Source organism: Lotus japonicus, chromosome 2 (assembly GCF_012489685.1).
Source record: "Lotus japonicus ecotype B-129 chromosome 2, LjGifu_v1.2".
Classification (NCBI taxonomy): Eukaryota; Viridiplantae; Streptophyta; class Magnoliopsida; order Fabales; family Fabaceae; genus Lotus; species Lotus japonicus.
Genome location: NC_080042.1, coordinates 70,898,392 through 70,908,183, shown reverse-complemented (window position 1 = coordinate 70,908,183; position 9,792 = coordinate 70,898,392). Strand labels below are relative to the sequence as shown.

The 9,792-nt window shown below is 28.6% G+C and overlaps 1 long non-coding RNA gene across 1 annotated transcript; it reads right to left on the bottom strand.

Moving 5' to 3' along the window:
* Positions 1-6,083: 6,083 nt before the first annotated feature.
* LOC130735625 (uncharacterized) lies at positions 6,084-7,449 on the bottom strand. The gene is made up of 2 exons (XR_009018517.1): positions 6,955-7,449; positions 6,084-6,573 (listed from the first exon to the last, which is right to left on the bottom strand). It is a non-coding gene; the product is annotated as an uncharacterized LOC130735625 (long non-coding RNA).
* Positions 7,450-9,792: the final 2,343 nt, after the last annotated feature.

Genomic DNA, 9,792 nt, shown 5'->3' with positions numbered 1-9,792 from the left:
GTTATTTTCAACTTGAAAATATTTTAATATAAATGTTCTTTCCCATGGAATCTATATTTTCACAATCAAATTAAAATGGTTTTGTATATCTACTTTTAAAGTTATTTAAAAGTATGGAAAAAGTACTAAGATTTTATTAAAACATTTTCTATTAGTTTCAATTTAAAGTATTTTCATGCAAAATGTTCATCATGTAGGAATTTTGTACTATATAATTAATAAATATAGACTAAATATGCTAATTCTTCTCTAATCCCTCGTGGGAGCCCTTTCACTACAATCAAATTATAATTCTTCTGTATATACACTACTAAATTATTTAAAAAAGTATGGAAAATTTACTAAAATTATATTAAAACATTTTATATTAGTTTGAACTTGAAAGTATTTTCATGCAAACTAATCCTCATGCAGGAGCTTTTTACTATATAATTAATAAATATAGACTAAATATGTTTATTCTTCTCTAATTCTTCGTCGAAGCCCTATATTCTCAATAAAATAAAAATACTTATGTATATTTACTCTTAAATTATTTAAAAAGTATGAGAAAATTACTAAATTATAACAAAACATTTTCTATTAGTTTCAAATTGAAAGTACTTTCATGCAAAATGTTCCTCATGTAGGAGCTTTTTACTATATAATTAATAAATATAGGCTAAATATGTTTATTTTTCTTTATATCCCCGTGAGAGCCTTATATTCACAATCAAATTATAACTCTTATGTATATCTACTCTTAAATTATTTAAAATGCATGAGAAAAGTATTAAAATTATAACAAAACATTTTCTATTAGTTTCAACTTGAAATCATTTTCATGCAAAATACTTCTCCCCGTATGAGTTTTTTAATATGTAACTTAAACATAAATAAATATAACTGAAAATATCATTTCCTCTGGCTTCCCAATTTTCACAATTAAATTATAATGCTTCTATATATATTCCCTTAAAATCATTTAAAAAGTCTGAAAATAACATATAGCATAAGAAGATATTTCTTTATAAATTCTTGACAGCAATAATAATAATGAAAAGTTCTTTCCGGTCAAAACTGGAATTTTTTTTTTTAAAAAAGTGAAAATTAATAAGATTAGAATATTATATAATATTTAAAAATCAGAATAATTATTCCCAATTTCCTAGGCTGAAATAGTTACAAAACTATCAATTTTTAATTTTTAAGAAGTTTATTTGAAATTAATAAAAAAGTTAGTATTTCAGTTAGCATAAATATTTTACCAGCTGATTAATGTATCAATACGCTCGTATACAAACAATATTTTATTTAGAGCCGCTTCTACCAGTAATTATTTGCATAAGCAAAACCTCATTTATCGTAACTTGGCTTCTGTTTGCCTATCAATGTAAGCAAGTAGATCTTCTAGCCTGATTCACGCCAAATAAGAAGAGTCTTTTAGTAACAATAGACTATCATATTACCTGTAAAAGAAATATAGATCAGTAAGTCAATCAATAAATAAAGGAAATCACATGAACTTTTAGGTGTACCAATTTCCATGTTTTTGAACTTATAATCTCTCTCTCTCTCTCTCTCTCTCTTTATCTCTATCTCTCTCCCTCCCTCCCTCCCTCTCCTTTGTTTTTGAACTTATAGCTCTGCTATTAATCTCTCTCTCTCTCTCTCTCTCTCTATATCTCTCTCCCTCCCTCCCTCCCTCCCTCTCCCTCTCCACTCTTTCTCTCTCATGTATAAATGACTTGTTATTCCAACAACTTGTTCAATTGAAAGCTGAATTAATCTATATTATGAGATTGTTATGCAGATTGGATGCTTAGAAAACTTGAATTTAGTGACTCAATAATTTATTTTACTTTCTCATTGAAAAATTTAAACATAAAAAAATATAAGCTATATATGTTCATATATTCCAATTGTCGTCAAAATTTCATATATATATATATATATATATATATATATATCTTTAAACTTATGAAATAATCTAAAATTATATTGTTTGTTATTTTCAACTTGAACATATTTTAATATAAATGTTTTTCCCAATCAAATTAAAACGGTTTTGTATATCTACTTTTAAAATTATTTAAAAGTATGAAAAAATTACTAAAATTATATTAAAAAATTTTCTATTAGTTTCAACTTGAAAATATTTTCATGCAAACTGTTCCTCAGTAGGAGCTTTTTAGTATGTAATTAATAAATATAGACTAAATATGTTTATTTTTCTCTAATTTTTCGTGGGAGACCTATATTCACAATCAAATTAGAATGTTTATGTATATTTACTCTTGAATTATTTAAAAAGTATGAGAAAAGTACTAAATTATAACAACATATTTTCTATTAGTTTCAACTTGAAAGCATTTTCATGCAAAATGTTGTTCATGTAGGAGCCTTTTTCTATATAATTAATAAATATAGACTAAATATGTTTATTTTTCTGTAATTCCCCATGGAAGTCCTATATTCACAATCAAATTATAATGCTTATGTATATCTACTCTTAAATTATTTAAACATTATAAGAAAAGTACTAAAATTATAACAAAACATTTTCTATTAGTTTCAACTTGAAAACAATTTCATGCAAAATGTTCCTCCCCGTAGTTGGATTGTACTCCCTGCTTGAGAGTCTTGCTCTCAAGCATTTAGCTAATATATCTCAAGCATTTAGCTAATATACCTTTTGCTTTCTAAAAAAAACTTAAACAAAAATAAATATAACTGAAAATGTTCTTCCCTCTGGCTTACCAATTTTCACAATGAAATTATATTGCTTCTATATATATTCTCTTAAAATCATTTAAAAAGTCTAAAAATAGCATAAACTTATGTATAAAATTTTATTGAAATTGGCTGATAGATACCGCGTGGAAAATAGTACGACATATTTATCATAGTTTTATATATTTTTACTTCTAAAAATATTTAATTATAACTCCACCATCTGAATTAGCAAAATAAGATATTTCCTTATAAATTATTGACAGAAATAATAATAATTAAAATTTCTTTCTGGTCAAAACATGAACATTCTTGAAAATAAACAATTTTAATCTTTCAACATTTCAAATTCATAAATTCGACTGCTCAATTAAAAATTTCTACTACCCATTAATAACTTCAATGAGCCCCTAAAAATAAGTATAGTCTATATTGTGTTAACATTTTCTATTTCATATTTGACATACTTTTAAGGAGCCACACCCATAGAAAGGTACAAAAAGTTATAAAAATATTTCTTTTAATAGTCTGCCGGATTGCATGCTCTCTACCTCCAACAGAAAAATTCTTATCTTTCAAAAGCTCTAATATTCAAGATCACCTTCTCTTTCAATGGTAATAGAACCTACAAAATTAAATTTGAATTAGTAATTAATGTAAGTTATATTAGTGATTAAAAAATTTGAAATTAAAATAAATTAGGTGTGCTACATGCTTACCCTTATCTAAAATTGTAATTATCAAGTCATGAATCATTCCCAAGTTTTCAAAAGTGGTAATAATATTTTCTTTTTGATTTTTTTAATCATGCAAAAATAGCTGAAACCACCCTCCATGTATGCCAAGTGTCAGAAGTTTCCATCTTTTAGGGCTTCTTTTATATTGTATTTAGATTTAAATATAAGTTCATACCTGATCATCCATCAATATCATCTCAATTCCAGTAAGAGGGAAAAAGAAGCAACTAAAATCGCAGATTGGTTGAGAAAGAAGGTTTTACGGTTTTTTGTATTAAACTTCATGTGTTATTTATAGGTGAACCCTCATGAATTGTATTAGAGTGTGTTGGCAAAATATTAGATGATAGAATCTAAAAAATTGAGTAAAATACACTCACCCCCCTCAAGATTTGCAAGAATGACACTCCACCCCATTCTTTTTAAAAATCCACCCCATTTTTTATAAAGGCAAATTTTAGTGACGAAAACAAATTCCTCACTACTAAAAACTAATTACTAATTAGTAAAAATTTAAATAAATTTAATGCATATACACTATCATACATTAATTTATGAAAATAATTTTACTGAATTAAATTTAAAAAAACCATTCACTCTGTCTGTTAAGTCCACGTCCCATCTATCTCCAAATCATATTTCTCACCACAAACGGCCACCACCAAGCCTTTACTCCCTTTAACACGGCTCCACTGTCCCACAATGTGAAACCCCATGGCACCTCCATGCCTCAAAGTTTTGTTGCAACCTGAACCCCAGAACGTGAATCGCACATCCCTAAAGCCACTTGTTCAACTACTTCTTGTGAATTTCACCCCTTGAAGTTGTGAGCGAACGCTCTGTTGGTCTTAGATATTGTTGGATTTTGTTAAAAACGATGCTCCACCGCCTCGTTGGGCTCTAATAACCTCAGATCCACTTCATATTTTCATAATTTTGTTTCTCTATTTTCTTCACCCATTTGTGTTGCTTTTTTGGCCTACAACCCAATTTTGAAAATTGGAGGTATAAAGAGATTATTTTGATTAAAATTGAATTATTACCAAATATGAAAACACAAGCATGTTTCACTATGTTCGAGATATGGTTTGTAAATCGGGCAGGTGTGCTATTGCATAATTTGCATTATGAATTTACGGAGGAAAAACGCGATTGAGAGAATGAGGAGGATTGTGATGTTTTCATTTTTAAATTTATTGGATTATATTGATTTTTTTTTTGAAATTATTGATTAACAATTTAAATAATAACTAATTATTAATGAAAAATATTTTTCGTCACTAAATTTGCCTCTATATAAAATGGGGTGGGATGTAGATTTTAGATAAGAATGAGGTGGAGTGTAATTCTAACAAACCTTAAGGGGGTGAGTGTACTTTACTCTAAAAAATTTAACACCTATTTTTAATTCATGTATAGGGAATATAGATAATTAATATGATTGGATTTATTTCCAAGAAAATGATTAAAAATGTGATTGTATAAAATAGATGAGATATGCAAATTTCTATTTACTACTGGTCAGATTGGAAGGCTCAATTTTCTCACCACCATTTAATTATTTATCAATAATTTGAAATTAGAAGGGAGAGAGTTAAAAATCAGATAGCAACGTTATAGAAAAAAAGAAATCAAAAAGCAAATAAGGAGGATTCAAATGTGACTAAATGAAGATTAAATCTTATTGAGGTGATTTTTGAAATAGCCAAAATGATGGTTTAAATGGTTTTTATGAAAAAATTTGATTGGTCCATAAAGTGGTGGTGAGAGTCAAATTTGAATTAGTAATTAATATAAGCTATATTAGTGATTAAAAAATTCGAAATTAAAATAAATTACGTGAGCTATTACATGCTTACCCTTAACTAAAATTGCAATTATCAAGTGAGCCGTTCCCAAGTTTTCAAAAGTAGAAATACAATTTTCTTTTTAATTTATTTTAATCTTGGAAAATAGACTGAAAGTTATTTTATTGTTTGGCAAGTGTCAAAGTTTCCTTTTTATAGGGCCTATTTTATATTGTATTTAGATTGTATTTACTATTTAGATTTAGATAAAAAAGTTGTAGCCCCAAAATGTTGAAATGTCAATTTGAATTAGGGATTAATTCACGTGATAATAGATCAATTTAAAACACTTTAGCACGTACAATTAATTTCTATTAAAATGGAAGAAAATGGAATAATTCACTAAAAATAAATTAAATACATTTATAAACAAAAAAGCATCATCCTACATCATGAAGAGAATAGACAAAAATAAAATCAAGAACTCCTGAAGTGAGATTGATAGATATGTTTAGAGATGGCAATGGGTAGGATCGGGCACGGATTTTACAATTACCAAACCCAAACCCAAATCCCAGAACCCAAACCCAAATCCAAACACAAACCTTATGGGCAATAAAATGAAATCCATGCCCAAATCCATTGGGTTTCGGATTTACCCGAAACCCAAACCCAAACCCATTAGTTACGTAGCAACTCAATCCAGAACTTAATTACTTTCATATAAAAAATAGTGAAATTCATAGAAAGAAAAAAAAAAAACAAATACTATTCATCATCCTCATCCATCACTAAAGTGAGACAATAATAGTTTAGAGTTTACTTTCTCAAACATACAAAAGTACAATTAATCATCAAACACTAAGAACAAAGTTTATAAATATATATATGTATGAGGGTTTTTTTGTAATTTTATGTTTCGGGTATCTTTGGGTTCGGGTTTGGGCGGGTATGGGCACAGATTTAACTAATACCAAACCCAAATCCATACATGGCTACAGTAACGGGCAAAACCCAAACTCAAACCCAAATTCAGTCAACTCGGATTTTGCCCATCAAATCGGATCGGGTTCGGGCGGGTACCCATGGGTTTGGGCAAAATTGGCATCCCTAGATATGTTCCCCTAAAAAAAAGATTGATAGACATGTTAGAGTAGGATATACCACAAAACATGATGTGAACAGGAACCTTGCTTGCGCTACTAAAATGCTCTCCAACATACTTCCCATTCCTCAGTTCCCCTTGTCGCTTTCAATAACCATTTCTCCTTCAGTACTTGGATGAGAAAGACCTTAGAATCAGCCTTGGCAGTTTTTCACTTCGTAATTTCCAATCACTAAGCCAAGCATAACACACAGAGACAATGGAAAAAGAAAATTAGAAATCATATGTAGAAAGCAATCAAAAGAATTAAATATATAAAATCTCAACATGAATCCACCCTTAATTATAGCATTGTCAATGGCTAAGATGATTAGGTAAAAAAATATAGATGAAAAGCATATTATATAGTTTTGAAAACAATATCAGTCTGCTAGAGTGTTGTTTGGGTTATGCAGATTATATATAGAGTTTTGTAAATAGATGATTCTTTTAATTGGGAGAGATTTGACGCGAACTTGTCATTGCTCCTTTAAGAAGATGAAGAAAGCTTCTCCTATGCTATGCAGCTTGCCAATAAAAAACATTAAAGCAAGAAAAAAATTCCATGACTTACAATCTCTCTCCGTCCCAACTCCTAAGGATGCATATTACATCTGGAAGCCAAAATCAGACCCAATTAGCTACAATATACATTAGTATCAGATATAAAAAAAAAGGGCATGAAAAATAAACACCAAAACTTCTCAATTATAAATCGTAGAAAAAACCAATAATGATTGAAAAACCTAACAATTGAAAAGAGGAATAGAAGAACTTCCATGAGGTAGCTTTTTACAGTCATTCTTCAAATTGAAAGCATGAAAGAAGATTGAGATAAAGATCTATCTGAATGACTATTTATACTCAGATTCATAAATTTTTTGAGTGAATCTATACAGAGAATAGCGTGAATTTCAAATTAGTAGGGTAGATTTCAAATTGTGCATTAAAGAAAATTTATGATGAGTTGAAGAGATTTGGGGAAAAAAATCCTCATAAAAGATTTGATTGGTGGAGTTAAAGGTGGAAGGTGATGAATGGATTGGCACAATTTAATATTCCAATGCTATCAATAGTGCATTTTGAAAAACGAATAAAATGAATTTTGGAATTGGTCCATTTAAATCTCATTGGTGGTCAAGGAGGTGGAGTTGAAAAATGAATATGGTAATGCTTTAATGTATTTTAAAGAAAAATTTTGATTGGTCAATAAATTGGTGGTGCAACACAAATGTTAAGTAATCATTGATATAAGGAATAAATCTGAATTAAATAAATCGAAATATTAATAAAATAAGTGAGCTATTACATGACTACCCTCAAATAAATTTCAATTTTCAAATGTGCCACTTTGAAGTTTCCTTAAGAGGAAATAATAATTTATTTTTGAATTATTTAATTGTGGAGAAAATTGGTGAAAGGTATCTTAGAGTGTGACATGTGTCAAAAGTTTCCTTCTTAGAGGTTCTCTTTTATATTGTACTAGTATACCGACCCGTGCCATGCACGGGTAGGTTTTTTTTTGGGAAATTTTATAAAATCATTATATTTGAAATAATTGTGGTAAAATTATATTTTTGAATTAATTATCATCTATTTCTAATCTTTGAATTCTCTAATGTTTGTTATGTTGCTAAGTATATATTACAATTTATTGAGAGTAATGATATATACACACCTCATTTTTTAAACACTCCATTTCAACCTCTTTTTATTTTTATCTCTCTCATCTTATCATCTATCACATCTCATATTTTCTCTCTCTTACTTTTTTCTTTTCTTCCTATCTCTCTCACCATTCTACCTCTCCACCTAAAAAAAGAGGTGTGTATTAAACATTACTCATTTATTTTCAATATCATACGACAATGAAAATTTAGATTATAAGAACCATGTCTTCCTCTTGTAAAAAAATATTATAAGAACCATACCTTAAATTCAACAAAATGATAACCATTTCAAATTTGAGAATGGTGACATATAAACATACATTTTATCTGTGACTCTATAAAAAATGAAATAGTGTCATGATGGTTAGCTCAAGTGGTAAGAGTTCGAGAATATAAGGATTGAGTGAAATGAAAAGCGAAGGGTCCAAGGTTCGAACACTGAGGAGAGCCTCCAACTCTCTCGCAGATTATTTGGCTAAAGTGGGTCTTGATTTCCAGCATGGTATCCACTACTTTGACTCCCCCTTTGGAGAGTGCCCCTCTATCATGCAGATGGAATTTCTTTTGGCACTGGCCACCTTGTAGGCCTTGGCTAGTCCTCTCGTTGTTCTCCCCTCATTGTAACCCAAAAAAAAAAAATATTTACCTATAAAAAAATTAAAAATGAAATAATTCCCAAAATCTTTCTCATAATGTATCTTATAAGAATTGTGATTTTATGTGAGAATATGAAAATAAATCACGATCATTAGACCTAATCATGAATGATAAAGATTAAAATATAAAATCATGTGACATTTTTAAAAAGTCACATTACTTATTTAAGTGATTCATGACTATTAATTTGTTTTAATCAAGTCTATTATTTTTTTAATAAAACTTTACACATAAGTCATTCGAATATTTACATCAGTTGAAAAATGTACCAAATACAATTATAAACAATAAAACCCTTAAAAGTAAACCCTTAAAAGTATAAGTACATCAACACCGTAAAGTGTGCAGACTCACATTGTGACCATGATCCAACTACTGAACTTGAACTGTGATCCAAATTTTAAAGGAATGAGACCATTAAATATGAATAATAGCCTAAGGAAGGAAAACTCTATCGCAGATACCTGCCCAATAATGTAGTTGGATGGCCTTCGGTTAATATTATCTAATCCCTATACCACTGACTTACTTTCACCAATTAATTAATCTACTCTTGTAGATTCACTCCTAAATTATTATATTCATTCAAATTTGATATCTGATTTTGAAACTTAAATGACACTTGATAAAAATATCGCAACCTCATTAGTTATGCTAAATCAAATTTCTGATTCTTAAACCCAATATAAGTTGGTGCAAAGGAGGCCAAAAATGAAAGAGTTTTGAATTTGATTAATTAAAACTCCCTCTTCTATCTCATTTTGATAGAATTCAACTTCTTATTTCACTTTTCCTTTCATCTCATTTTTTTCTCTTGTCATCTTTCACTTGGTGTGATAAGTGTGATAAAAGTATGAAAGAATATTTATTTGAAATGCAACAGTTAATTCATATTAGATCTATTTTCTCCTAACTGATTTTTTTGGACAAATCAAAGTTATATATTCATACCTAATTCTAGATGTTAAAGTTCAAGCGAGAAGAGGCTGAAAAAATCAAGAAAAGTTGAATCCAAAATATGCTCAACATATAAAATTAAATAGATTTTCTCATATTACTGCACTAACTATAATCAGATAAGCTAA